The sequence below is a fragment of the Carcharhinus amblyrhynchos genome, chromosome 2, assembly GCF_965287045.1.
Source record: "Carcharhinus amblyrhynchos chromosome 2, sCarAmb.v2.hapA, whole genome shotgun sequence".
Taxonomy (NCBI): domain Eukaryota; kingdom Metazoa; phylum Chordata; class Chondrichthyes; order Carcharhiniformes; family Carcharhinidae; genus Carcharhinus; species Carcharhinus amblyrhynchos.
In genome coordinates, this window is record NC_137325.1 from 99,802,535 (window position 1) to 99,827,089 (window position 24,555).

At 42.3% G+C, this 24,555-nt stretch overlaps 1 protein-coding gene across 1 annotated transcript in view; it reads left to right on the forward strand.

Moving 5' to 3' along the window:
* The window catches only part of kcnh8 (potassium voltage-gated channel, subfamily H (eag-related), member 8), a 347,288-nt gene that overhangs the window by 67,081 nt on the left and 255,652 nt on the right, over nt 1-24,555 (forward strand). The window lies entirely within an intron of this gene.

Consider the following 24,555-nt stretch of genomic DNA (forward strand, 5'->3'; position numbering starts at 1 on the left):
ACCTTCGCTGTACTCCCTGTATGACAATTATATCTTTTCTTAGGTAGAGAGACCAAAACCATACGCAGCACTCCATTGTATACCAAAAGAGAAAAGTGTTGGAAAGACTCAGTAGGTCTGGCAGCATCTGTAAGGAGAGAAAAGAGCTGATGTTTCAAATCCATACAGCCCTTTGTCAAAATTCTACTCTATAGAGTTATGGAGTTACAAAGTTACACATTTCAGTTGTATAACTGGCTCTGTATAACTGCAGTAAGATATCCCAAGTTCTGAACTCAAATCATTTTACAATGAAAGCCAACATAACATTTGTCTTCTGAATTGCTTGCTGGGCCCGCCTCTCCACTTTAATTGACTGGTGTACAAGGACAGAAGTCGTACATCCAACTTCCCAGTGTACACAATTTATATAATATTCTTTCTTTCTGTTTTTCACTTTGAAATGCAGAACTTCACATTTAGCCACATTTACTGCATCTGCCATGTGTTTTCAGGGTGAGTGTCTCAATCACCCTGAAGCCTCTTTGCATCCTCTTCAAAACTCATAACCCCACCCAATTTTATGTCATCAGCAAATTTGGAAATGTTACATTTGGTCCCTTCATCCAGGTGATTTATTTATTTTGTCAACAGTTGGGTCCCAGGCTCTGGTCCCTGCAGTACTCCACTCATCACTGGGGTACTCAAAAAAAATGACCCATTTATTCCCTCTCTTTGTTTCCTGTCTGTCCCTTAATTCCTGATCCATACTAATCATAGAGCCATACAGTTCAGAAGAGACCCTTTGGCCCAACAAGTCCACATGGACAGATTAGAAACACCTGAACTCCCACATAATCCAATCTGCTGGCACTTGACTCATAGCTCTGAATGTTATGATATGCCAAACATTCATCCAGATACTTTATAGAGGATGTAAGGCAACCTGCCTGTAATGCCCTCCCAGGTAGCACATTTTAGACTGTCATCACACTCAGAGTAAAAGAGCTTTTCCCTCACACCCCCTCTGAACCTCCTGTCCCTCACCTTGAACCTATATCCCCTTGTGACTGACCCTTCAATTAAGAGGAACAGCTGCTCCTTATTCATTCTCTCATAATCTTGTAAACCTTGATCAGGTTGCCCCCCCCGCCTCCCCTCTGCTCCAATGAAAACAATCCAAGCTTACACAACCTCTTTTAAATTTCCCATTCGAGCAACATCGTACTGAAACTCCTCTGCACCCTTTCCACTACAATCACATCCTTCTGATAATATGATGACCAGAAGTGCATATTGTACTCCAGTTGTGGTTTCACAAAATTTCTATACAACTCCAGCATGACTTCCCTGCTTTTGTAATTAATGTCTTGATTGATATAGGCAAGTGTTCCATATCTCTTTTTTACCACCTTATTAACAGCACCTTCAGAGATCTGTGACAGACACATCAAGGTCCCTTTGTTCCACAGAACTTCCTAGTGTCTAACCATTCAATGAGTACTTTTTTGTCAAATTGTTCCTAATATATTAACCTCTACCCCATGTGCTTTAATTTTGGCCACTAACCTCTTATGAGGAACCTTTTCAAAAGCCTTCTGAAAGTTTAAATGCACCATATCCCCTGTTCTCCCTTATCTATTCTAAATCCTCAAAAAACTCACATTTGTTGTCCATGATTTGCCTTTCTTAAACCCATGCTGACTTTATCCAATTGTGCTAATGATTTCAAATGCTCTGTTATCACATCTTCTATAATTGACCCTCACATCTTCCCCACCACTAACTTCAGGCTAACTAGTCTGTAATTCTCCCTTTTTTTTCTCCCTCCCTTTTTAAACAGTGGGTTTACATTTGCCACCCTCCAATCTGTAAGAACTGCTCCAGAATCAATAGAATCTTGGAAGATAATCATCAATGCATGAACTATTTCCAAGGTCACATCCTTTAATACTCTGGGATGTAGATTATCAAGACCTGGTAATTTGTCAGCCTTTAACCCATTAATTTCCCCAACACCATAGTCTTACTAATACTGATTGCTTTCAATTCCGCCGTCTCACTAGAGTCTTTATTTGCTAATATTTCTGGGAGGTTATTTGTATTTTTTTTTGTGAAGACAGGACCAATGTATGTATTTACATGAATTAATGCCAATATCTTTTGATCTCTTTTTTGTTAATTCATAATTTGTAACTTCTTTCCTTTTGTTCAAAAAACAAAGATAGTTTTAAGGGATTTATATTTGTATTGGTAACTATTAGAAATACGGTATAATTTTAAGTGGGTTTAATTTAATGTTACTGTGCATGGAAGAAGTAGATTCATGCTTGATAAAGGTGTTTGTATGTGTGGAGATCTGATTTATTCCCAGCTCTATTTCTATTATGCTTAGAGAGGGCTATGGTGTGAAGAGTAAACTACATGCTTAGCAACATGGGGCCACGTTCCAAGGGTGGGGATTTCCTTTGCTCGTAGTTTTAACTAAATTTGTTGGCAGTTGGAGACTGGGATGTGAACATCTGTCAATGCCAGTAGAGCTGGACAGGACGAGGGAGCTGCAAAGAGACAGGCTTCCAAGGAACCAGATAACAAGGGACTTGAGACAGAAAGAATGTCTTAAGATGACTGAAGTTAAGAGAACAGAGATAAAAGTATTGCTCAGAAGAATTCATGGAAGAGTAAATAAATTATTTTGAAAGAAAGAGACAATTGCAGTAACTAGATTTAAATTGAAAAAACAGAGTTCAGAGATAAATTAAAAGTTTAATGCCATTTTAAAAACATCTGGAATATATCCAGAGGTCAAGACAAAGAAATCCTAAAGGGAGTGGTATAAAGCCTGGAATGGATTTACTGTTGAATGTGGAGTGAAAGCTTTGGCTAAAAGTCATTTGGAAAGCCTGGACTGGATTTCAGAATGCAAACCATTAATGGTAAGAAGTCTCACAATATCAGGTTAAAGCCCACCAGGTTTATTTGGTAGCAAGAGCTTTCAGAGTGCTGCCCCTTCATCAGGTGAGTGATGTATAATATTGATGTATTATACTCACCTGATGAAGGGGCAGCATTCCAAAAGTTTGCGCTACCAAATAAACCTGTTGGACTTTAACCTGGTGTTGTAGGACTTCTTACTGTGCCCACCTCAATCCAACGCTGGCATCTCCACATCAAACCATTAATGAAAAGCTTTATTGTGAAAGAAGATTTTAAAGCATGTTTTTTGGGAGTGGAGTTTGGAAACTCTCATGAGACAAACATCTGGGGATTCTGAGGAGAAATCCGCAGATACTAACTTGGGTCCAGAGTGGAGTACGTATATTGGACCACAGCCAAACTATGTGCTTAAAGAGACTACTGTACCTTAAGACAAATCTTCCCATCCAGTTATAAGACTAACTGGGATCATTACACTTTTCTTTCTTTGCCTGTCTATCTTGTACACTGGTGAGCATGAATGTGTGTCATGATCCATCCTTGAATATGTTTTTAAATCCGAGTTTTGTTTCACCATAAAGAATTTGCCGTGGGATTAATTCTAACATTGGATCTCACAAGCTGATGTTTGGGAAACATACCATGGCTCCTTTCAACAAGGGAAAGATACTAAGGGAAACAAACTAAATTAGCACTTAAATTATAGGCAGAAGAGGGTAACAGTGAAAATAATTCAATTCACCTCACCCTCTTATCCGTAACAGTGGTCAATTTAACATCAATTTGCAAAGAGGGAGAGAGGAACTATTCCAAATTTTTACTTAAAATGTCTTCACAACAGCATCACAGAATTGGGGTGCTCTGGCCGATTTTATACTGCATGCTACACAAGTGACTACCTCTCCTTTAACAACTGCAGGCTGTCTATGGGTGGCAGAAAGCTGGGGCGGAGGGGAGGGGCTTTCTGTATCTGTCATCCTCCAGAATGACAGCTGAAAATAAGCAGTGGAATTATCTCTGTCAGCTCACTTCTTCCAGTTTAATGAGTTTTCTCATCCATATTATCAGGTGGGCGAAGTGGACCGCAGGTCTGCTGTTTACCTGATCTGGACTCCACATTAAAATCAACTCCATGGTTCATCTGCCCTTGATATTGAGATACTTATTTCTTCGCTTTACTGCTGAATGCACACTTTTTTGTCCTACACATACTCTACAATTTTGGGAAAGTAATTAAGTCCCTTGTTTTCCACACTTATGTTTACACCTAGTTCGAACTGTGCAACAGTGGTGAAGACAGATTCCCTTGAAGCATTCAAAAGGGACTGTTATCCGAAAAGGCAGAGTTATGGGGAGAAGGTGGGAGAATGGCACTAAGTGAATTGCTCATTTGGAGAGGCAGTGCTGACACAATGGACCAAGTGGACGCCTTCTGTACTGCAATATTTCTGTGATTCAGTGAACTGTAAAGTTAGTACACTTCAAAAAAAAATAGTATTCACTATCAAACATTTTTTTAGCCATTTTATTCCAGTCAGTCAGTTTGCTCATCTGTAACCACTTTTCTCAACAGTGCAATGGTCAGCAGGTTCTGTGTTGCTGGATATCTTGGAGTGTTGTGTCCCCTGGGAACTTTTTAAGGTCTGCAGAACTTGGTCCTACAATTTAATTAGCAGTAGAAGAGACTGAATGGAACAAAGAGAAGTGACAGAAATACATATTCAGGTAAAATATAACAAGGCAAGCAACCCTGTTGTCCAATTAACATTAACACATGTCTTTATTTTTATACTGCATCTTCCAATCTCCATAGACACAGGTAACTTTTTAAAAAAGAAAGATAAATTTCCAGTTGATAACTGAAAGGATGACATAACAAAATATCACATTTTGAGATTTTTATTGTCACAACCAGATTAAAAGCACTAAATGCTTTTGTCGGAAACTTATATTTTAAACTACAGAACAGAACTTTCTTCTTTTACTTTTAACACATTCAAAAGTCCCACTTCACAGGTATATCTTATATTGTCTGTTAAGTTGTTATTCAATTTTAAGGGTGACACAGTAGCACAATGGTTAGCTGGTTCACAGCTCCAGGGACCTGGGTGCGGTTCCCAGCTTGGGTCACTGTCTGTGTGGAGTTTGCACATTCTCCTCGTGTCTGCGTGGGTTTCCTCCGGGTGCTCCAGTTTCCTCCCACAGTGCAAAGATGTACGGGTTAGGTTGATTGGTCATGCTAAATTGACTATAGATCCGTAGGCTAGAGTGGATTAGTGGGTAAAATATACACAGATTGTGGTAGGGCCTGGGTGGGATTATGGTCGGTGAAGACTCGATGGGCTGAATGGCCTCTTTCTGTACTGTAGGGTTTCTATGATTTCCTGGAACCAATCCAATGTGATTCTCAGCTCCCATAAGTTTACTTCCTTTCCCAGCCTCTTAACTCTTAATCCCAGAACTGTATTTCACAGTAAGGGTCTTCCTAGTGATTCTCACTCTAATCCAGGCTAATGAATCTTCCAGCCCCATTGCAAATCCTCATGAAATTGCTCTTTTCAATCCAAGTGCAAACTTCCATCTGCATTCCTACAGGGTGAACCATAGAGACGTTCTGCCGCTAGTTGCTTCCTCTCCCCCGGATCCTGGCAGACAGCATGCAGCTGCAATTTACGGGGATATCTTAGAAACCCTTCACCTCTCAAAGCCTCTCTCCATGGCAGGGTGAATCACAAGAGCCTTGTATCCAAATAAAAAGAATGATCAGATATCCTTGCAGTCCCAACTCTCCTTTTAGCTTGGAAGTACATCATTTAAAGGATAACTATTTACAATCTGACATTATCAACACCTTCTTCGAACTTTGGAGATGATTAGTCCAGCCACTGTAAACACAAATGCTTCTGCCATTTTCCCAAGTCCCACCTTCCACATTCTTTCTAACAAAAATACTCAGATATCCCTTTACTCATTAATGGCCATGTCACCTAGGTCTAATGTCAGCCAAACCTATTCATTCATTTTACCCTTAAATAAAGATATCAGGCAGGATTTTATGGCCTCACTCGAGCAAGACCAGAAATTCCAGTCTGAGGTCAATGGGCATTTCAGTGTCTGCCCCTTACCCACTCCGATGTGGCAGGTGGGCGGTAGAATTCCAGCAATTGTCCTGAAGCATAACAATCTTATTAACTTAATTTTGGAACACCTTACATAAATTTCCTTTATACTTTGCTGTTTGATGCTGTTAGGATCAGCCAATGTAGGGCAGACAGTCTTTAATGATAAAGGTTAGTTTGCAAATGGAATCCATGTATAAAGTGGAGCAATAAACCTCCAAAGGCAGAAAGATCCCATTATGAAAATGTTCGGATGTTTGGAAAAGTAAACCATTTGACTAAACACTAAAATACACTGTGCACAAAAGCAAATTTCAAGTTATATAGTTGTCTAAGGTTTATAAAATGTACAATTAGTTCATTCCCCAGCCCCCATATTACAAGGGGTGGGTTTGGTAAACAAGTGTGCCTGAGTTTCACTGTATCACATACGGTTTATTTATTCTTGAAAGGATTCCTGCCAATAATGTCAGCTTGTTTGACAAGATTAGTTCCTATTTGGATAGGGGTTGCAGAAAAGGAGCTTGCAGAGGCTACTAAGAATGTGGCAGTTTAGGTTGATCCTGAAGGTGCTTTGATACCTGGTGGGAAAGTTTGGATGAAGGGCATCAAATGGACGGATGACTGATCCTAGGGAAGGACCTAAGTTTGGGATACTGGAAGAGGCTCTCCTGCTTCTCGTAGCTCACAAACAGTGCTGTAACAGCACTCACCTTTTCCCAAAGCCGTCTTTGCCTCCTATTCGCTGGTGGATTTCCCAAGGCTTATCAAACGTTCCTCACCAGGGTTAAGCATATAAAGCAGGTTAATTGTGAAGCGCCCAGCTTCATAATATTTAAATGCACGACCCAGCTTATTGGTGCAGGTTGGATGACCACCATGTCCAACCTCTGCTAAACCTGGAGGTAACCGGATTGGGGTCACGTTTGAGATCTTTATGATATTGCCAAATGTCACCCATTCACTTTTCTGAGGGGTAGGGAGTGGTGGGGTTAAAATTACCCTGCTTTTTGCAGAAGAAAAATAGCCATTTTTTTACATCCTATTCAAGACTGCCTTGCCAGCGGAACCATAACCAATTAGCTTGCAGGATTAAAAAGAAAATGGCTACCTTATGGTTGTTTTTGATTCCTTTTCGAACCACACATTGTAGAACATAAAATTAGTCTCAAAAGTGAAGGCCCAAAGAAAGTTTTTGAGTTTGTATGTAAATTTCTGAGCTGCAAATAAAGTAGTTGAGGTCGGCTGTTTTCAAAAGAATTGAGTTGTAGGGAAAGTGAGGCAGGAAATTGCTGAACTGTTAAGAAATTGTTTAAAGTGCAGAGTTGTTGAAGTGATTGTGACACTGACTGAATGGCTCTTAACCCCTGGAAAAGGAGGTGCAAGGAAAATTGGCCTACCAACAAACACTCAGTGGTTAAAATAGTCTGTCAAAACGAATAATTTAGACTTTTATTCATGACTTCAGTTATTAGTTCTTTAAGTAAAGAATGTCCTCAACATATTTTCTGTGCTTGCCACTGCAAAATTTAGCGGGTAAATGAATATGGAATGATCGCATTCTTCATTTGCTTTTTTAGGTAATAAAGCTTGACATTTGTATCTTATGTAATTCAGCTGAATGTAATTATAAGGATATTTATAGTAATGGGAAGTGCATAATGAACTTCTGAATACTGGAAAGACAACTCTACAACCCATCTCCTCACATTAATCCAGACTGGCAATACTACTGTCCTCCCATTACAACATCACGTTGTTTCTATAATAAGCTTTGATCACTACCAATCCTCCTTGAGATGTATTAAGCAATTATTGATCACCGTCTGTGCAGATTTATATTTCCTGATGGCCTGCATTTCTCCTTCACAATTCTGAACCTTCCTTCCTCCTTGTGGTTCTTGCCTGAGTACTTGGAAATATCTATTAAGACTCATTTTCTTTAGCATACTAATTTATTTTTACCTTGGGCAGCATGATGGCACAGTGGTTAGCACTGCTGCCTCACAACACCATGGACCTGTGTTCAATTCTGGCCTAAGCTCCTCCGGTTTCCTCCTATAGTCCAAAGATGTGTGGGTTAGATTGATTGGCCATGCTAAGTTGACTCTAGTGTCAGGGGGATTAGCAGGGTAAATGTGTGAGGTTAAGGGAATGGAGTCTGGTTGGGATGTGGTCAGTACAAACTCAATGGGCCGAATGGCCGCCTTCTGTACAGTAGGAATTTTATGATTCTAAGTGCCGACTGAAAAGTCTTCTCAAGGCTAAAGAGATACAACCTCGTGTCTCATCTCTTTCATTTTGAGAGCTAGCCTCACTTGTTCTTTTCTGCTTGGTTTCCAGAGCCTGCAAAACTTCCTCACAACAATGCACTAATATTCTAGTACTCCAGGTACAATTGAATCAGGTCACCGGACACACAACTCTAAGGATTTGAATTAACTAGCCAGGACAATAGCCAGGCATCCTGTCCTTTTGATCATTGCTGCATCAAACTGCTTCAGAGATAGAAATTGCACTTCATTGCACTAATTTCATACTTGTAGACCAGTGTCAGAGAGAAAATGAAATAATGCTTTAGGCAGAACTCGTTCACTGAAAATTGGAAAACACGACCTTATCAGTTCAGAGGATATTTGTAATGGTATGAGAAAGATGAAGATCTGAGAGGAAAGAAAGAGGAATTATCAATAAATGGAAAAGGACATTAAGATCTCAATGGAATTGGTATAGAGAAAAATACACATGGTAAAGGAAATCGAAAGACAAGTTTAGAAACTGAAGCCAGATTCTCTGATTAGTCTCCAATGGAGGCACTTATTGGACAATGCAGTATTAACACCCACCTAAATTAGTGGGATCGGCTTCACTTAAATGTTGAAATGTCTAATACGAGGGGGCATGCACTAAAGATGAGAGGGGCAAAGTTCAAAGGAAATGTGAGGGGCATGCACATAAGGTGGGGAGGACAAGTTCAAAGGTCATGTGAGGGGCAAGATTTTACACAGAGAGTGGTAGGTGTCTAGAACGCGCAGCCAGGGGTGGTGGTGGAGGCAGATACTACAGAGATGTTTACAGGGCTTTTAGCTAAGCACATGAATATGCAAGGAATAGCATGATATGGACCAAGGACAGACACATGGGATTAGTTTAATTTATCATGTTTGGCACAATATTGTGGGCCGAAGAGCCTTTTCCTTTCCTGGTCTAGGTTCTAAATAATGTGGTCCAGGTCCTGGCTATTGTTGAGCCAGGCGTTGGCAACTTGGTGAAGGTGTCACAGAATCAATTGCCATCAATTCTTAAATAAGTTTTTGATGAGGAGTACTGGGTAAATTAAAAATATGCAGCGACTGTATGATATGTGAACATGTAAGTGAACAAATTTGCTGGCAGATTTTACCAGTAGACCATGAGTTTCAATATCTTTTACAGCATTTGCAAATGTGGACTGGATAAACGTAATTGGTATGCACAATAATTGTAGATGAGAACAGAATGGGAAATGCTTTGGGAAACACTGCAATGTTGCCGGTAATTTCAGTGCTGGTTTGTGAGGTACATGAAATATAAACTTTGAAATTGCTGTTGATGCAAAGATTTATGCCAACATTATTTCAGGGTAATGGGAAATTCAGAGTATGGTGTTGTAAAACACAGTTTAATATCAAAACATTACTTTGTTTATTGAGTGAGCTAAAGCCACAGAATACATTTCAAAAAAGGACCTGTGAGCCTCAAGATGGCTGAGCATTTATATGACAGTGGAACAGTGGTTAGCGCTGCTGCCTCACAGCACCAGGGGCTTGGAGTTGATTCTGGCTTGAGTCACTGTCTGTGTAGAGTTTGCACATTTTCCCCGTGCCTGTGTGAATTTTTTCCGGGTGCTCCAGTTTCCTCCCACAGTCCAAAGATGTGAGGGTTAGGTGCATTGGCCATGCTAAAAAAAAATTGCCCTTAGTGTCCCTAAAATGTGTAGGTTAGCGGGATCAGTGGGTAAATGTATTGGGATATGGGGTAGGCCTGGGTGGGATTGTGGTCGGTGCAGACTCAACAGCCTCTTTGTGTACTGTAGGGTTTCTATGATTCTATGATAATTTACAGAAATATCAAGATGAAGATGGACTGTCTGGGCCTAGCTCACCCAGGACAACAAGCTTACAGGTGTGTGAATTGACATCTCCTGAATTACTTCAGAGACATTCAGACATAATTTAAGTATTCAGGTGGATGAGGGCCAAGGCATTAAACTCAAGTATTCTGGACAACGGACCCTAGCTGATGTGGGCCTCAGTGAGCACCTTAAACAATTGAACTGAAATGAGTTTGTTATGCTATGTTTGAAAACTGGGAAGTTTGTGAAGAAAGGTCATGTAACAGCATGCTAGCCTTTTTTGTGCTAAGACCAAGATTTCTCGAATCAGAGGGGAGAGACCATGGGAGGAATCTGAAGTCAAAGTAAAGTAGTGGGTGTGGAAGTGTGAGTAATTCCCATTTGGGAGATAGGTGGTGGTGGGGTGGCGGGGTGGGGGGGTGGGTGGGGGGGGCTGCGGCGGCGGCGGGGTGCAGGCTGGCTGAACACACTCGATCTTGCACTGTTCAGACTATGACCTAAACATCCGTATGGAGCACAGCAAAGCTCATGGCAGAAATGGTAGGAAGTCGCCCTGCCCTCCATTACATTATTGAACTGACGGTCCAGGGGCTTATTAAAGTGCATCTGCAAGGTTCTCTCCCTCTCCCCTTTAGCCTGTTTCCAAGTTCCAGCATCCGCTCCATCTTTCGACTTTACCCTGCCCTTTCCAGCCTTCACACAGCTTGTGCAACTGGTACCCGCTATAAATGAAGTTACGAATGTTCCCCAAGGCAGTGAAAGCAACAGTTACTGACCTCAGTTATTAAAGAAGTGAAACTTGCCAGGTAGACACCACTTTATTTGCAGTTGCAGAACTGCAAGTTCTTATTTTCTCCAGGTGGAAAACTTAATTTAGCCAAGGATCTTAATTCTGGCTAGGTGACCTTTTATTAAGCATGCATGTCATGCAAATGTACTTCCTGATATTGACCACAAAATTCCTACAGTGCAGAAAGAGGCCATTTAGCCCATCGAGCCTGCATCGACAATAATTCCACCAGGCCCTATCCCCTTACCAATGTATTTAGCTAGGGTAAATACATTGGTACCCTAGCTAGACGCCTGACACTAAGGGGTAATTCAAAATGGCAATCCACCTAACCTGCGTATCTTTAGAGTGTGGAAGAAAGCCAGAGCATCCAGAGGAAACCCATGCAGACACGGGGAGAATGTGCAAACTCCATACAGGCAGTGACCCGAGGCCAGAATTGAACCCAGGGTCCCTGGCGCTGTGAGACAGCAGTGCTAACCACGGTGCCACCATGCGCACCTGCCTTTAAAAGTCCTGAGAACAGAATTCTGACAGATTTTCTTGACATTAGGAAGGAGGAAGGAGGAATTGGTAGGGCTAGGGAACCGTGGTGCACAAAAAAAGTTGATTTGTTGGTTAGGAAGAAGAAGGAGGCTTATGTTCGGATGAGGCTTGAGGGCTCGGGTAGTGCAGTAGAAAGCTTTAGATTGGCTAGGAGGGAGTTGAAGAGGGAGTTAAGAAGGGCTAAAAGAGGGCATGAGATGACTTTGGCTGATAGGATTAAGGAGAATCCTAAGGCGTTCTATAGGTATGTCAAGAACAGAAGGTTGGTTAGGGCAAGATTAGGGCCAGTTACAGACAGTACGGGGAAGTTGTGTGTGGAACCGGAAGAGATTGGAGAGGCATTGAACCATTATTTCTCTTCGGTGTTCACGCAGGACGATATGAATGTAGCTGAGGAGGTCACTGGGGTGAAGGGGTGTAAAATAGAAAGTATTGCAGTTGATACAGAGGATGTGTTGGATATTCTAGAAGGGTTGAAAATAGATAAGTCCCCTGGTCCAGACGGGATTTACCCTAGGATTCTATGGGAGGCAAGAGAGGTGATTGCAGAGCCACTGGCTCTGATCTTCAGGTCGTCGTTGGTCTCTGGTATAGTACCGGAAGATTGGAGGACAGCGAATGTTGTCCCATTGTATAAGAAGGGGAACAGAGACTTCCCTGGGAATTATAGACCAGTGAGTCTTACTTCTGTAGTGGGCAAGGTTTTAGAAAGAATTATTAGGGATAGGATTTATAGTTATTTGGAGAGTAATGAATTGATTAGAGATAGTCAGCATGGTTTTGTAGCGGGAAGGTCGTGCCTTACTAACCTTATTGAGTTCTTTGAGAAGGTGACCAAAGAGGTGGATAGGGGTAAGGCAGTAGACGTGGTATATATGGATTTTAGTAAGGCGTTTGATAAGGTTCACCATGGTATGCTTCTGCAGAAAATGCAGATGTATGGGATTGGTGGTAATTTAGGTACTTGGATCAGGAATTGGTTAGCAGATAGGAGACAGAGGGTGGTGGTTGATGGTAATTATTCATCATGGAGTTCGGTTACGAGTGGTGTGCCTCAGGGATCTGTTTTGGGGCCACTGCTGTTTGTAATCTTTATTAATGATCTGGATGAGGGTATAGTTGGGTGGATTAGTAAGTTTGCTGATGACACCAAAGTCGGAGGTGTGGTAGATTGTGAGGAAGGGTGTCGAAGTTTGCAGGGTGACTTGGACAGGTTGCAGAGCTGGGCCGCGAGGTGGCGGATGGAGTTTAATGCGGAGAAGTGTGAGGTAATCCATTTCGGTAGGAATAACAGATGTGTTGAGTATAGGGCTAACGGGAGGACTTTGAATAGAGTGGAGGAGCAGAGGGATCTAGGTGTATGTGTACATAGATCCCTGAAAGTTGGGAATCAAGTAGATAAGGTTGTTAAGAAGGCGTACGGTGTCTTGGCGTTTATTGGTAGGGGGATTGAATTTAGGAGTCGCAGCGTCATGTTGCAACTGTACACAACTCTGGTGCGGCCGCACTTGGAGTACTGTGTGCAGTTCTGGTCCCCACATTACAGGAAGGATGTGGAGGCTTTGGAGAGGGTGCAGAGGAGGTTTACCAGGATGTTGCCTGGTATGCAGGGGAGGTCCTATGAGGAGAGACTGAGGGATTTGGGGTTGTTTTCACTGGAAAGAAGGCGGCTAAGAGGGGATCTTATAGAAACATATAAGATGATTAGAGGTTTAGATAGGGTGGATGGTGATAGCCTGTTTCCTCGGATGGAGAAAGCTAGCACGAGGGGGCATGGCTTTAAATTAAGGGGGGGTAGTTATAGGACGGATGTCAGGGGCAGGTTCTTTACCCAGAGGGTGGTGAGGGACTGGAATGCCCTGCCTGCTGCAGTTGTAAATGCGCCTAGTTTGGGGGCGTTTAAGAGATCGGTGGATAGGTTTATGGACGAAAAGGGATTGGTTTAGATTAGTGGGTCAATGTTTTTTTTTAAAAATAAGACTGGTCGGCGCAACATTGTGGGCCGAAGGGCCTGTTCCGCGCTGTAATGTTCTATGTTCTATGTTCTATTAGGAAACTGATTTTTGGCCTCACGCCAAATTAAGTTTCCTCAAGTGTCAAGTGCTGATGGGACTGGAAGATTCCACCTCGTGTGTGGGTAACAGCAGGAAATCCAATGGCCCCTTTCTGTCTCTCTCTGCAGCCATTCTGCAAGCATGGCCTGTCTGGACTTTGAACAATTAAACAGCACGGGCAGTGTCTTTAAGAAAAATCAAACAGTTGCTGACTCCAGCAAAAGACACACAAATCATCCATCAAGATATTAAATCATCTCGATACAAAATCCAGGAAGCTCACCAAGCCCAGCCACAAGCGATCCAAGCCATCAATCTACAGGATCTATGTGTTATTGACTTTCTTCTGGGACATTTAATCCATTTACCGACCCTCCCTCTTTATAACTTACATCTGTGTATGCTTTAATCTATTGTAACACCTGTGTGACAGTTGGAGCCATTTTCTTTTTACATTTTGGGTACTGGGTGTTAAGGAGAATTAATATTTTTTCCTTTTCTTTGAAAACTTACAAGAACCTGTCTATGTCTACTTTTATAGTCACAGCACTTAAACCATTAAAGATGCATTAAATCGGTCAGTAAAATTCTCTTTTAAAACATCTGCTTCAGTCATTCAAGAGGTGGAAAGAGAGAGGAGCCTTTTTCCCCATTCCCTCCTCTTTGAACAATGACACAGCTTATGTTTATTGATTCTCCTCAGTGATCCATTTTACTGCTCTGGCAAATGTGTTTCTCCACAAAGTGACTCAATGGGTGGAATCTTTTGTAGAGGTGAGAAAGAAGGTGACAGGACATGAAAATTAGATAGGCTGGCATTAGGACTGATATCCACTGCCTTTCTACCTCCAGTAAAAGTTGGCTTTGGGCAGGGAGGCAACTTTCCTGCCTCGGGTTCACTTTAGAACCTTAAGTTATCAATTACTGATCACCTAAGGGCCTCTTCCTGCTTCTGTTACCATTTTCACAGCTCCCGGTGGGTGCGCCAACATGCACAACTTGTTGAACTACATGGCTGCATGTCTGCTGGGGAGAGGGTGTCTCTTGATCTGCACTAATATGTGCATGAACATGAGCCAGAGTGTAGCCATTGATCACCAAATCCCTGCTCTTGCTGCCCACCCAACATGGCCCCGCTCTTCTCATGACCCCACCCTGTGAGGGCCCCCCTCCCAAAAAAGCGCTTACCTTTTTCCAGGATTGCTCCTTGATCCCGGGGATTGTTTTTCCAGCAGCAGTGACAGTCTCCTTCCTCTGCGACACAACCGAGTACGAGAGATGCTGGCTTCTGATTGGCTGGCAGCTCTAGGTGGGTGGGCATCGTACCCTGGAGTCTTCAGTTGGGAGGAAGGTTGGCTTCACTGTCCTCTTAAGAATCTGCAGGTCTTCTTCCTAAGAGTCAGCAGCTGGTGTATCTGGTGGCTTTTTCAGTTAAGACACCTGCTCAAAATGGAAAATTCCACCCAGTGGACCTAAGGTTCACCGAATGGTTTCAATGTGATCAAAGCTGATTCATTTCTGCACCATTTACCACCTTTAATTCCAATACCCTTGCAAAAATAAAATTTAAAAATTGTCAGTTTCACTTTTGACATTTTGAATTGACCCCTACATTCAACAGTTTTTTGTGGGAGAAGAATATTCCAGAGAAGTGTTTCCTGCCAACATCCCAATTTAGCTCTAGTTAATATTTCAGATCATTAAAATAAAAAAAGCAGAAAAGACCTGATATGTTCTTCACAGATGCTCTCTCTCTTGATGAGTGTTTTCAGCATTTTGATTGAGCTTTCTAGCATCCACAGTATTTTGCTTTAGTTTGTATAGTGTGGACTGAGCAACTATTTATTATTTCTGAGTTTCCAGCCATCACTGCTCTGTACATATAACAAAACATGGATTACATTCAACACTCACCTTGCACTCAACTTAACTGAGCAACATTATTTTGAACAGGAATAATTGACAGGGATATGAGGGTATCAACTCAATACTATCCAGTTGTATTGTTGCACTATTCATTGGAAATGCAGCTCCAGCTACCTAGGACTGATTGAAGAGCAGTGTCTCAGGTGCCTAAGGCTCAGCAGGAAGGTTATGACAGACTTGTGTCATCTCCTATAAAAAGACATCCAGACAACATTTGTGTTATGGACGGCATTGCTGGTTCCTTTCAAGGTTGCTATAATCTGCAATATTATTCTTCCAGCCCTTCCCAGGCAGTTACCTAATTTGGTGTATAAAGATGCTTTAACTGGATGACTGATACTGTAATCAGCGGGGCCAACACATTCAGACCATTTATCACTTCATGAAAGGACTGTGCAATTCTATCACACTGCTAGCTCTCCCCAAGTGGAAAGGGTAATCGATCGCATCCATGTAGCTGTTCGAGTTCCTTCTGTCATTGTGTTTGACAGAAAGTGATTATTACTCTATGTCCAGCTGGTTTGTCACCACCAGAATGGAAGCACATACGTCAATGCCCGTTCTCTAGAAGTTTCCATCGTGCACTATTCACCGACTCCAGATTTATTTGAAGTGGAAGCAAGAATGGAATGGTGAATCATGGGAGACCCGAACTAGCCTTTTCAGCCCGCTTTGTGCTCCTGCTGTGAACTATGATTAGAAACTGAACACTATTCCACAGGGGCCATTGTGCACTTTTCCTTGACTCCTTGCAGTTTACAGTGTCTGACCTGCAAGATTAGCTTTTCTCACTTTACAATGCTCAATGGTTCAGCAATATTGCTGAGCCAACACTTGGCTTTGCCTTGATAGAGTGGCTTCAAGTGCTTAATTGGAGTCTAACAAAAACAACTTGATTTGTATGGTGCTTTTAACCTAGCAAAACATCCTAAAGTGCTTCAAACAAAAAGTATTTCAATGACAGTGTTTATCCAGTCAAAATAAAGTGGTTAATGCTTCCATTCAAATCGTGACCTGAGGCAAGGCAAATAGAGGGTGTGTGTGTGTGTGTGTGTGTGTGGGGGGAGGGGGGGGGAGCGTGGTGGTGGAAGGAGGTGTAATTCTAACCCACCTAGAGCAGATGAAGAGTTAAAAATAAATAAATAACTGGGCAACGTGACTCCAACCCACCTCCAAACTATCCAATCCTGCTACTAAAGGAGGTGAATTAAGGACAACTAACCTGTTCTCAGGAGGTGTATGTCACTGAAATATTTAAGCAGGCTGCATCATGCCTGTAACTTAGCTTTTCATGTCAATGCCTGCGGCCCAGATTTTTCCGACTTTGGGAAAGCAGCCACTGGAGGGAAGTATGAATTAGATCATTGCCTTTTCAGCACTGATGTGAGACAGGAGGACCAGAAGAATTTCCCTTACCACTCCAGCTCACCGGGCTTACCCTACGTGACCAACCCACCCCACCCTTTTCTCACCACACCTGGCACCTGCCACACTCTGCACCACTCCCTGGCTGCCTTCCTGCCTGACATTCTGCAACTGGGAAACCTTTTGAAAAAGATTCTGTGTTTTCTGGCTGCCAACATTCTCCATTTCATGGCTTCCACCATTCATATTACCCAGTGTAATTTCAGGGCTGCAGATGTCCTTTCGTACTTGATACACATTTTCTTTAATTAGTTATTTCGTCCTTTTTTTCCTGAACAAATATTTCTTGTATCCTGTGACCATTCTGATTCGGTAAGATTTACCTGTGGCTTTTTGCCCCATTTCTGTATTTTCAGCCTAGCTGTTTCATCACAATTTTGCTTGCTAATGTGCAAGCAGTTTGAAAAACCTTCCTACAGGAGTGATTTGACTTATCTCCCTCAGGCACTTGCCCACGTACAGATGTATGGATGCAAAACACTTCAGATATAATACCGCCTCTCTTGGGTGCCTGTGGTCTTTCATTCTGATTTTCATTAGCTTAATACTGAACTTCCTCAAGCTGACTTATGATTCATCTGCCAGATATTTTGCCTTTGCTTTCTGATAGCTCAAAATGGACTGCCCTAGTTCTAACATTTAATTCAGATAATATTCTTTCTTTAAGGTAAGCTGATTAAAGCTTTTTTGAAGTTGAACCTTTGATGATCTGCATCTGCAGCAGGAATCTGCAAGAGTTAAAACTGTGAAAGGAGAAGGTCATTATGCTTAAATCACTTCTTTAACATTCTCCTATTTAAGGCCAATTACTGGACCACAATGAATATCTCTTTGCGAGTATCTCGCAGTATTAATGCCTCCTGAGCAGAAAGCAAACAATTGAGAGATATAACTTCATTGGGTCTCTGCACCTCAGCCTATGTTCAGCTGAAAAAAATAAGTCAACCTTAACTGACTTCCTGAAATCTGCTTGCTTCCCATGGCCTTGCGCCATATCCCAATCGCCCTTGTATTCACTGACCTAAATTGGCTGCCAGTCCTCATTCATTCTCATCTTTATTTTCACATCCTTCCATAGCCTCATCCCCTCCTATATCTGTAACCCTCACCAGCCCTGGACCCCATTAAGATACCTGCATGCCTTCAATCCTGGCCTCGTGTGCATCCCGATTTCCACTGCCTCACCATTCACCAACCATTGGACATCTATCATGCTACCTCCTTATGTGATTTGGTGTTAATTTCTTTTTGGTAGTGCTCCTGCGAAGGACTCTAGGATGCTTTACCATCTAGATGACGCTATTTACATTCAAGCTGGTGCTGTTCTTTACAGGTGTAGCCACATTAGGTGAATCTGTCTGTCATTAGGCATAATTGTGACAGTAAACAGGCAGTCACTAAGATGGAAACATTGACAGTGTAAAGTAGGTGTGTTTTTCTTGATTTGATTTGACTTATTATTGTCACATATATTAGTATACAATGAAAAATAATGTTTCTTGTACACTATCCAGACAAAGCATACCATTCGTAAAGAAGGAAAGGAGAGGGTGCAGGATACAATGTTATGGTCATAGCTAGGGTTTAAACAAAGATCAACTTAATATAAAGTAGGTCCATTCAGAAGTCTAATGGCAGCAAGGAAGAAGCTGATCTTGAGTTAGTTGGTACGTGACCTCAGACTTTTGTATCTTTTTCCTGACAGAAGAAGGTGGAAGAGAGAATGTCCGGGGTGTGTGGGGTCCTTAATTATGCTGGCTGCTTTTTCGAGGCAGCAGGAAGTGTAGACAGAGTCAATGGATGGGAGGCTGGTTTGCGTAATGGGCTGGGCTTCATTCATGACCCTTTGTAGTTTCTTGTGGTCTTGGACAGAGCAGGAGCCATACCAAGCTGTGATACAACCAGATAGAATGCTTTCTATGGTGCATCTGAAAACGTTGGTGAGAGTCATAGCTGACACGCCGAATTTCTGTAGTTGTAATTAAGTCTGAGGAGATATAAATGGGGAGCTCTGCTCAGTCTTCAGCTATGCAGTACCTGATCAGGAGAAGCTCAGTGCTAAGACTAAGGAGAGGGTCAATGGCCCATTTCCCAACAGCCCTCATTCACACAACGTATCACCAAATGACAGAATATCACAACAGCTAAAGTGGAAGACCACAACACGGGGAGTACTTTCAAACATTTCTTGTTCACCTCTGTATTGAAAACACAGCTCTGCTGCCAGGAGGTGCAGCCCTTAAAAATTCCTAGTGGTGAGGTTGCTGGGTGTTGCAGCACTAGGGTTTGTGTCATAAGCAGGAGAAGATTAATGATTCAATAACAATTGCAGAGACTGTCCATTCCACACTCCTCCCAAGATTATTCATCTAACAAATACATGCTGCAATGACCATAAAACCACGAGACATAGGAGCAGAAATAGGCCATTCAGCCCATCAAGCCTGCTTCTCCAATGAATGAGATTGTGATTGATCTGATATGATAATCCTCAGCTCCACATTCCCACCTAATCCCCATGACACTTTTTTTTTTACTGCTCATCGTGGTTGCCCAAGGGCAGTTGAGAATCAACCACATTGCTGTGGCTCTGGAGTTAAATGTAGGCTCGACCAGATGACAGATTTCTTTCCCTAAAGGACATTAGTGAACCAAATGGATTTTTCCAATGATCGGCAATGATTTCATGGTCACCTTAGATTCTTATTTCCAGATTATTTTTATTGAATTCAAATCCCACCATCTGCCATGGCAGGATTTAAACCTGGGTCCCCAGAACATGAGCTGCTATTCTAGATTAAGAGTCTAGCGATGATATCACTATGCCTCCCCTTAATCCCTTCACATGCTTCCCTTCAGCTAAGGCCTGAATAACCATTCTGCTGGGTGATTCTTTCAAAGTATTCCAATCACAGCACACCATGCTTCCTGCAGCAAGCCGGGCTGATCAAGATCTTGGATTTATGATCTGAATATTTATTCTAAATTTCAACCTGCGATGGACAGCCCAAGGCAAGCTGGAGATTACAAGGTGTTTGGACTGGTGATAGGTCTTGACAATCCCAAGGAAATGTTTTCAATTTATAAGTTGCTTTAGAGGACGTAAGAATGGGACAGCATCATCAAAACAAAACCTTAGACCATGTTCTGATGAATGATCACATTGAAACATTGACCTGTCTTTTACCCCTGATCAGCCTGTGGTGCATTTCAAGCGTTTCTTATTTTTAAACTGGAAAACTTACATTACTTACTTACTTATTGTACTTTTCATGACCTCTGGATATCCTCTAGCTACTTTACAGCCAATGAAGCGTGTTTTTTAAGTGCACCAGCAATTTTCACATTACCAACGCCCACAAACAGCAATGTGATCATTCCCAGACACTCTGGTTAAAGGATAAATATTGGTCAGGACACTGGGGATAACTCCCCTGCTCATCTTGGAAATAGTGCCATGGGATTGTTGGCATCTACCTGAGTGTACAGGCAGGTTAAACAGCTCCTTTGAAATAGCGAAGATTAGAATATTTTGGAAAAAGACACATGCTTGGGGACAAATGCTAGAATGCCAAATTTCAAACAGTCACAATAATTTATACTGCAGGAGAAAGGAGTGCTGATTGGTTGAGAAGTCAACTCTGATTGGCCAAAGCATTGCCTTGAGTTGACTTGCTAACCAATTAGCACCATTTTCTCCTATAGTATAAATCATTGTGGTTGCTTGGAATTTGACATTCCTGCATTTATCCTGATGAGAGTGAGGTGTCTCTTTTCAGTAATGTTCAATTTCTGGACTGAAAGATAGGAATGCATAAGGCACAGGCATAGAAGAATAACAATTTATGACAGATAACATTTCCATATCCATTCTTTACATTAAATATTAGCATTTTTAACATAAGTGAATGAATGTTTCTATTAAAATCAATGCTTTAATGTTGGCTGTCAGCTTAAAATGCTGATAAATTTAGGATTAGGGCATTGTTGGGCATGTTTTCCCCCTTTATCTACAGTTTGTACATTGCATCCCTACAAACACAGTCCCTTCGACCTCAGTCTCTCCTCATGATTGCTGGTCATCCTTCCCCTTCCAAACACTCCGATAGGAAGCCTGTGGGATCAGACTTCCTATCCCCTCCAAGGATCAGTGTTCAATCTTTCCAAGATCCAGAAATCATGTTGCAGATATATAAAACATTAGTTGGGCCGCATTTGGAGTATTGCATGCAGTTCTGGTCACCACACTGCCAGAAGGCCATCAAAGCTTTGGAGAGAATGCAAAGAAGGTTCATCAGGATGTTGCCTGGTCTCGACGATCTTGGCTATGAGGAGTTTGTTTTCACTTGAAAGGTGGAGGCTGAGGGGAGACCTGATAGGAACCTACAAAATTATGAGAGGCATAGACAGGGTGGATAGTCAGAGGCTTTTTCCAAGAATGGAGCTGTCAATTACAAGAGGTTCAAGATGAGAGGGGGAAAGTTTAAGAGAGGTGTGCGGGGGGAGGTTTTTCATGCAGAGAGTGGAGGATGCTTGGAACGGTGGTGGAAGCAGACACATTAGCAAAATTTAAGAGCCATCTGGATAGATACATGAATAGGGAGGGAACACAGAGATATGGAACAAGTAAGGGCAGAAGGATTTCTTTTTAGTTTCATTAGGGCACCATGATCGGTATAGGCTTGAAGGACCGAGGACCTGTTTCTGTGCTGTACTTTTCTTTGTTCTTCATTGTCATACCCATTCCATTCAAAATCCAAAATCTATCCCAGTCGATGGTTCTATTGTTGGAGGTTGGACATGTGTAATACATTTAATATACCATAGAAAATTCTCAGGATGTCGATCCTACATGTAGGCTCATCTACCAGGTTACTGTACTAGGAAATTACAACAGCTCCCCAGCATGGAATAAATGCAGAGGAGTTCAAATACATACCTTGACTTGAATGTGCTTTAAAATGACAAAAAAAAATTGTTAATACCACAAAATTATTTTGCCGAACACAACTGATCTCTCCTAAATACTGCATAATTCCATATTTCTCAGATGAAGTACCAAATCTGAAAAAGTGTATGTCCATTTAATATTGCTACAGAACCAAGAGAGTTATATAAGACCTTACAATATGAAACAAGAATCTTTTTTGTACAGTGTGTTCGACAGAGTTGTTCCAGATTTTTAAATTTTGGCTTACTACGTCAAATCACAGCCTGTGCCTGTCCTTCAGCTCCAGCAAGGTTAGTACTTGAGATGGGTTGTTAATAAATGCAATTAGTGATTCTTTCAGCAATAGTCTTGTCATGAAAGCAAAAGCCAGCATTGAACTATTAGTCAAATGGAAATCATCCTACTCTCTAACTGATACTAAAACAGCATCACATTTTGACTTATCAGAGTAGACATAATTTGTTTGGGGTTTAAACTTTTCTTTAATTGCCAGTTTCAGACAGTTTTAGAAAAAGACAGCACCTATCATTTTTGGTACTATACACTGTAAAGCATTTCTTTTATGTGTTCATAGGATGTGGGTGATGTTGGCAGGGCCACATTATCACTCATCCTTATATGCCTTGAGAAAGCAGGCTGGGCTTAGCCACTTCAAAGGGTATGAAACGTGAGTCTGGTGTCACATGTGGGTGACAATGGGTAGGAGTGACTGATTCCCTTCCAGTCATCCAATGATTTTCAACAGTCATTTTGCTTTCTGTTGTAAACCCACAAGTTTGCAGCTTTTATACATTTCAATTTCACAGTTTCCTACAATGAGAATTCAACTCCTGGGTGGGGCAATTTTCTGGCCTCACCACACCTGGCACACATCGTGCCAATCCCAGAAAATAATGTGTGGGCCTAAAAATCGGTTTCTTGCCTGGCAACAAAGTGTTTGCAATTCTTCCGGCCCCTTTCTAATGGCACAAACCCGATCATGCCCAAAAAAGATGCAAGGCCAGTTAGTATTTAGTATTTAAAGTTAAAGTTAGTAAATTAGTATTTAAATATGCATAGCCCATTCGAATCCCAGCGCACAGAATCCTTCGGCCTTCGGGCAGACGCGAGAATGGCGAGAATCAATACTGGCCTCAGCTCGTGGCTGGTCAAAGGCATGGTTGAGAAGTGCCCACCTGGCACATTGGCAGTGCCCATCTGAGACGCCACGTGGTCACTGCGTGTGAGCCTGGGGCAGTGTCAAGTGGATGGGGTTCTAAGTGGGGGCAGGGCCTGAGTGGATGCGGGGCCTGAGTGGGGGGCAATGCAGGTGGGGGCTTGACAGGGGGGGGGGGATCTATGCAAAGGGGGAAATGCAGAGAGAGGTTGCGCGGGGGTGTGTCTTACATGGAGGAGCATGAAGGGAGGGCCGAGGCACTGGAATATGAAGGGTGGGTCGTGAAAGGGTAACATAAAGGGAGAGCATGTTGAGGGTTATGAAGGGGAACCCATTGGGAGGGCCCCTCATGTCAACGACCTGTGCTGGGGAGGGATGTGGAAAAATGCTGCTGATGAGTGGGAGGTGGAGGGGGAGCGGTCCTGATGTCCATGGTGGGAGGAATGAGATCCCCCAGTGCACTGGGAGATTGGGCCACCTTCCAAAACAGCACCTGATTGCTGTGCAACCAGGCTCACCCCTGTGTTTAGGCCACGTCTCTCCAGGAACTGGCACGCAATTCACCGCTCTCCCAATCGATAACTAAGTGTGGGATGATTATGGTTCAGACCATGCCTGACAGATCGGCGCAGATTACTCCAGTTTTCATGTCTTATCACAATTCATGATTTTTTTGGAAAAATTGTGCCCATGGTTTTTAAATTCTGAGTTCCTTGGTTCGGTGAATTGGCCATGCTAAATTCTCCCTCAGTGTACCCAAACAGGTACCGGAGTGTGACGACTAGGGAATTTTCACAGTAACTTCATTGCAGTGTTAATGTAAACCTACTTGTGACTAATAAATAAATAAACTTAATTAGTGAAACCCATATGTTTACTGATTGTTTAAGGCACCATAAGTACACACTAGTGGAGGGGAACTGTCTCCTTTGGCTGTGCATTTCGGAAGTTCACTGTCAAGTTTTAACCAGGCCACATGTCCTCAGTGAGACACTAAGCACCTTCTTCCTATGTGATATTTGTACTTTTCAAACAGCCCATTGCCTAAAGATATTGCAGACTAACACAAAGGATGATGGTTGTGACTGTTGGAGGTCAATCATTTCAGTACCAGGACATCACTGTAGGAGGTCCTCAGGGTAGTGTCCTAGGGCCAGCCAACTTTAGCTTCAATGTCCTTCCTTTCATCATGAGGTCAGGAGTGAGGATGTTCACTGATGAATGCACAATGTTCAGTACCATTCACGACTTCTCATATATTGAAGCAGTTCATGCCCAAATGCAGCAAACCCTGACAATACCAGGCTTGGGCTGACAAGTGGCAAGTGAAATTCGTGCCACATAAGTGCCAGGCAATGACCGTCTCCTACAAGAGAGAATCTAACCATCACTCCTGACATGTCACTTGACATTTAATGTCATTACCATTGCTGAATCCCCCACAATGAATATCCTGGAGGTTGCCAGTGACCAGAAACTGAACTGGACCAGTGATATAAATAATGTGGCCACAAGACCAGGTCAGAGGTCAGGAGCCCTGCAAAAAGTAACTCACCTC